Source organism: Drosophila mauritiana, chromosome 2R, assembly GCF_004382145.1.
Source record: "Drosophila mauritiana strain mau12 chromosome 2R, ASM438214v1, whole genome shotgun sequence".
NCBI classification, from domain to species: Eukaryota; Metazoa; Arthropoda; class Insecta; order Diptera; family Drosophilidae; genus Drosophila; species Drosophila mauritiana.
This window is the reverse complement of record NC_046668.1, coordinates 11,408,054-11,414,675: the sequence shown is the minus strand read 5'-3', so window position 1 is coordinate 11,414,675 and position 6,622 is coordinate 11,408,054. Positions and strand designations below refer to the sequence as shown.

Sequence of the window (6,622 nt, the reverse complement as noted above, 5' to 3'; positions counted from 1 at the left end):
AACGCAACTTTAGATCTTCCATAATTTTAACATCTTGGTTTAAATCCTATTAAATTAAGCTGTGCTACAAATTATTTATGTGTTCTAGATCAAAATAGCCGGTTGATTCGGAATAAATTTAAAAACACGAAAATATAGCAAACATAACAATATTATATGGCTTTATTCTACACATTGTGACAATGTGTATGAAATAAATTAAGCATTTCCGACCTTTTTAAGTCCGTTTGACACTGCTTGACCCCTCTACTGTATCATAATTTTGGTAAACTCAGTTAAGCACCCCTCTGCAATGTGTGTGGAAAGTGATTATGTATGCTGCCCCAAAAATGTGAACTGCACATGCACCTATGTAGCCACGTAGAAAGGCAGACAGACACACGATGTTGCTGCGGGTGAATCCTTTAGAATCCTCTGGCAAAATGAATAATTAATGTTGCAACTGCTCTGTGGTTTTGTACGTGCGGTTAGCACAAGTACAAACGCAAACACACTGAAGTTTGTTGGGTGGGGATCGGGTGGTCAGAGCCTAATTACATTTACGTTTTCATGGGCCCTAAAAAGGGGGGTTTTGGGTGATTCATTGACCTTGCGTGAGCTTAGAAAGTAATTTACAATCGGAAATAAATACCGAATGGGTTTTCATTGGGTTCTGATGCTATGGTTATTGGGAAAAGAGTGTCGGACAGAAACAAGTTCAAAAAAGTGCTTTTGAGATGGGCTTATTGTTTGGCGAATGAGTAACGACGTGAATGAAATCCACAACGAACATATTCATACTTAGAAATATAGAATCTTATATAAATATTCTTATTTTTTTTTAAAAAAAAGCTTTGAGTAACTCTTTTTACCAGTTTATTAATTATTTATTACTGAAACTTTTTCTTAAATTTTGGTTTTAAATAGTAACTGTGATACCAAAAACTGAAAATTCTACGTACAAGATATTTTTGAGAATTTTTGAGACACCCTTGCTTAAGAAGTTTTAGGATTGAAATCTATTGCTGTGCTTGATCTAGTTATTTTTTTTAAGTGGGAAAACATATGATTTTTGAAAGCCTCAGCAAAGCGACTTCCATCCAGGAAAATGCGACCTATTGGCTTTACGCAGCGTGCTGAATCACCTCATAAAACCCATGTCGCGGCCAAAATAATTTTGACAGGTGTACTTATTACGCAGCTCTGTGGCAATTACTTTCTGCCCGCCCACTTGGCGACCCACCCTGCCGCAATTAGTCGGCAAATATACGCTCAAAGTGACATTTATGAAAAAAGGGAGCATAATTTATGCGGCAGCTCATGTGTGCGAGCGGGAGAGAGTACGAGAGCGACCGAAACTGAAGCCGAAAAAAAGGGGATTTCGTTAAGGGTATGAAAGATGAAAGATTTGAATTGCTAGCAAATCTGTGAAGCGGACTGAAATATATATTTTTCGTATTAACCCTCGAAAAAACGCGCACAGTTCTTCTCTTCTGCTTCTTTTCATTCTCCTCTCGCCGTGCATTCGTAATGAGCACTTGCGGTACTACGGTACACGATAATGCGGGGTATAGTATAGTGCTTGTGCCTATTCCGATTTCGAATCCGAGTCTCGACGCTCGAGTGCAAGATACCGAAAGGCAGCAACAACAGCCGTCGCTCACACAGATACTCACTTACGCTCACGCACACACACACACACACAGACGTCACTCCGTTTGCTGTTTTTGTTGCTTTGCCCTGGCTCTTGCCGCCCGTTCATCGTTCCATTTACGACGCCAGCATGCCATCCACACAGCACAAGCACGAAGTGCCCCGTGTCCAATTCGGTGGTGGGATAGTTGATAAACTCTTAACCGGCTTGTGTCATTCGCTTTGGTTTCTACGTTGTTGCTTTGGGTAAAACAGAAAATTAATTAAATAAATAATAATTATATTAATGAGTCATGTCAATCAACTAAGCTAATTATCATTGTGAAGCATTTGTTTTTTTTATGCTAATACAGCAACTGCGTTCTATTTTTATAAGAAAAATATATATTTAATATTAATGTTTTTTAATCATACACAACAAATTTATTATAAATAAAATGCATGATTTCATTTCTTCAGCCAGTGCAAATTAAACGTTCTTTAAATTTTGTACTTGGTTGAAAGCAAAAGTAACAAAACATAAAAACATAGCATACAAAATATGCTCAACTGTTCTCTGCCATTTCCAACCGGGCAGCTTGTTTTCCTCATTTCGCCTTGCGTGACTCGTCGCTGGGTTCGAGCGGGGGCGTGGGGGGATGGGAAGGTTGTTGGTTGCTGGGGGTTGGGGGGCATGGCTTTGGTATTGGCATATTTTCTGCCGACGTCGGCAGAGGCGTCGCGTCGTGCGCAAACATGGCGTTGCCTTTGCTGTTGCTTCTTCGGTTTTTTGCATTTGCCTGGCCAAAAGTGCGCTACCACACACACGCACACACAATCACTCACACAGACGTGCACACGAACAATATTTACTTATGGATTGCAGGCCGGCCAACCCCCTCGCCCAGCCCCCCGCAACCCCTGCATCCACACGCGAGCGAGCAACTGTCGGGAAATATTTACATTTTGATTGGGAAACTGCTGAGGCTCATTTTACGGCTACACTTGTGTGTGGGTGTAGTTTAACATTCAGCTCTTGTCGTTGTTTTTTCTTTTTCTCCTTTTCCGTTTCGATTCGTTTCGTTCACGTGTGTCTGTGGCCCGCTTGTCTGTGTGCGTGTGTGTGTGTGCGCGCTATCCGCTTTTGTCCAATTATAATTTGTTTCGATTTATCACACGATGTTTTATTGAGACACGCCAGCAACAACAACAAAGAGAGCAACGAGATACCCACGAATGATTAATTAATCGGCGAGAGCCCGAAATGCGATAATCTTATGACAATCGGCCATCTATTTATTATATCGAATTGAGCTATTCCAAATATTTTCCAAGTGGATAAGCCGCTTTGGGGCAAATGGAGCTTACGTAACCATTGAAACTTTGGTTGGCATTTCTCATTTTTTTATGCTCTTTCAATGGCCTTTGCACTCACTTTTTTATATGTTGCCATGTTTAGGTTTCACTCTTTGATAAGTGCTTTAAATGGCTATAAGCGACTTTAAGTTTTCTATTCCATTTTAATTTTATACTAAAATTTGTGCATGTTTTAAAATGCTTTTTCCAATTTTGAAATTATTTGGGTTTTTGTAAGTAGTTCTAACCTTTACAGCTAATTTTGAAATCTCTAAAAAATATCAATAATATTTTAATAAAACTAAAAGTTATCCCCTTTTAAATAGATCCTTGTTTAATTTTATTCTGCTAAATAATATATATTTTAATGAACATTTTAAATATTGCTTACCAATTATGCTTGTGTTGTAACATTTTTCCCGTACTAATATTATAATTTTTATTGAACTCAGTATAACAACTTTATAAACATCGTTTTGTTTACAAATTCAATACCATATGATTAAAGTTTTTTGACCTGTCAAAATAAGTTTTTGTGTATAAGCCTACTACTTTATTTGACGAATGCCAGATGGCTAACAGCTTAAACGGAAAGCTTTAACAGTTGACCAACCAACCAACCATCAGAAATATACGTTTATTTAATTTTCCCCATCGTCCGACATCTGCCAATCTTAATTTGAAGAACGCTCTTTTTAAACGTGAAGCTTAAACCTTTTTTCGTAGCAACCCGAAATTGAATAGAAATACCCTGAAATCTTGCAAATTTTTAAAAGAACAAATGACTTACTTAATGTACTTAGTTCATATAATTTGACTAAAAAAAATGTCTCCCAAGGCAATGGGTCTTGTTGCAACCATTGTCAGCCTGAACTGGGAGATCCGTGTAATGACAAAGCAATTTTTCATAATCATTGTGTAATATAATTTGGTTCGCCTTTGACAACCTGCGGGATTTGTCACACCCCTCAACTTGCGGGACCGGGCTCGCAAACCAGTCGCGACTTTTGAAATTATGTCACTAATTAGTTTATGCCCGCGATGTTCGGAAGAATTTTAAAGAGGGTTTGGCGGGTGGAAATTGAAATATGCCGGCAAGGACGACAAGCCGCCTTCTCCACCCACCTTTTACTGGGCCCTTCGCTTTCCCCGGGGATATTGCGAAATTTGCAATTTAAGGGCTTAAATTGTTGTTTGTTGCTGCAGCTTAATCTCTGACGCTGTTAACTTTAAAATTCCAATTAAAGTGGATTTAAATTGCTCGAGGAACAGGCCTTCTGTCGGGCTTTTTGCAAATACCCGTCGCCGGAAATTAGCATAATTATGGCCCAAACTTGCAATATAAAATGCCCAGTGACTCGGTTCTGCGTTGATCAGCATTCAGTTTCAGTCCAAGTGGCTATTCGCCAAGCTAATGATAAGTTTAAAAAGTGGGTGCGGCTCACGGGCTTGTTTCCATATAATGGCGCACGTAAAACCATTCCTTACGAATTGAAAATCTGGAGTTGGCAGCAATCTTAGTTTAAAACAACTGAACAACAATAAAGTCGCGACGGTTAAACATTGTATGTCTGCTTTGACTTTTACGTTACGTTTTCTTAAAAATTTATTTATTCGGTGAAATAAATGTAACAGGTCAAAAAAGTAAGTAGATATGATATTATATAAGATATGGTCGTGTCCGTTTGATCGTCCGTATAAAGGTTGCAATCTCGTGAACTATATATAAGTTAAGTTAAGACTGAGCAAGAAGATTCTAGAAACGTAGACACAGCGCAAGTTTGTTTAATATAAGTTTGCCACGCCCGTTCCTTTAAAAAAGCCTCAATTTATTATTTCAGTTTTTTCTCGCCAATTTTTGGAGGACCCAGTTTTGGTCAGTTGTAAATTTGTATTTTGTTGTTGTATAGTTCAAGATGGATTTCAATGTTACCAGAATAAAGTATTGTTTTTCAAGTAGAAGATAATAATAAGAAGAAAGCAAACATGAAATGTTGGTATAAAAAACTCTTTAAGCCATAAATTAATATCATTTAATTCTACAAATCGATATAACGATATTGAAAAAATAGCACCGCTTTACTTATGTACCAAAAATTAATAAACATTATTATTCTTATAATTAGTTCACAGTACCTCCACTTAATTGATAATTAAATTTTTGGCATGTACAAATGTTAATATTGGTCCATTTACAATGCGAAACATTTGAGTTTTTGAATTTGGCTAGATTTTAGTATATGGTATTTAGATAAATAGACTTAAATTAAAAACTTAAATTTATCTTTAAGAGGTGAGATCATGCAAGTTCCTAACTACTTGACATTGCGCGGTTAGTTACTAATTCTTATATTTGAGCCTTTAAAGATTCCGAATTCTCGACGTGCATTTGGATAAACGAACAGACAGATAGAAAAACGGACAGACGGACGGACCTGACTAGACCGATTCGACTAGTAGGCCCAATCAAAAATATTTAACTTTTAAAGGTCAAATGCACTATCTTCTACCTGCCACGCGCCTTGAAAAAATGTAGTATTCCATTTTAATCACCAACCCATGAAAATTAAATCTTCAAAACAAAGCCACTGAAATTGGAAACGTGTATATTGCTGCAATTCGGAATGAATTGGTAGTAAGACATAGAAAATTATGCACTCATTCATCATTGACTAAAAGGGTTCATTTTGAAAAGTTTGCGCTCGGCCTTGAATGGTTTAAAGAATTGGCATTTGTATTCGGAGTGCTCTAACCACCCTCTTTCCCAAAACTCCCTGACATTCAGTGCGTAACCCCTAGGCAAATATTCAAAGCATGTAATTGAAATAATCCTCTTTTTTTTCATGTCCTTTGGATCTGGTTTAGAACGGAAATCTGCAGTTGTCAGAGAGTTTGATTATGCAACTCGGGCTTATTTTTATGAATTCATCAAGGTATTCTATCAATCAGTGGTATTTTTAAAACAAGTACTGCAAATAAATCAAAAACGGCACATTTTCTAACACTAAACTGAAATATGACTGGCTTAGCACATGCGGGAAACTATTTCACTTTCAATGTGTTTCATATTCACAAATATTATTGAACTCTTTGCTTTATGAAACTTGAATACTTTGCAATAAGCAAAAATTGGCAGAAATAACAAACAGAAACAGTTAATGGATGGTAAACAAAACCCATGAATATGGAAGCAAAATCGAAAATACAAACAAGCGAGTGACAAACGATGTTAGTGTTAAACCGGATATCTTTTAAATGCTACCCCCTTAGTTTTTCGAAATCCGACTGAAGTAAGCATCGCGCTTCCATTTGTTTATTCCGATACACTCGCTTTGATGTTGCAACCCGCATGAACATGTGAAAATATCGCAGGAAGTATTACCTGTAATTCAATAAGCCTTTGGCCGGGAAGCTCAGCACTGTGCACTCTTATTTCTCGTCGAGATTTCGATTTAAGTTCCCGAGAAGGTTAACATGCCGCCGCCGTCAAATCCGGCAAATTGATTTTGCATCTTTAAGTGCGTTCAAATCCGCTTTCAACTGTGAAATGGGCTGATTCTTCTTCGGCCTGCCAGCCTGCCATCTTCGAACTTTTGAGACCGGGACCCGTTCTCATTGATCCGCTGCCGGATTTCCCTTACGTGTTGCGTCGTAT

General features: G+C 37.7%; 1 protein-coding gene across 1 annotated transcript in view; it reads right to left on the bottom strand.

Annotated features, from left to right (window-relative positions):
- Positions 1–283, bottom strand: part of LOC117137412 — a 1,362-nt gene extending 1,079 nt beyond the window's left edge. Inside the window, exon 1 of the mRNA XM_033298841.1 lies at positions 214–283. The gene's annotated coding sequence lies outside the window, so the exon portion shown is untranslated. The remainder of the gene's footprint in view (positions 1–213) is intronic.
- Positions 284–6,622: the final 6,339 nt, after the last annotated feature.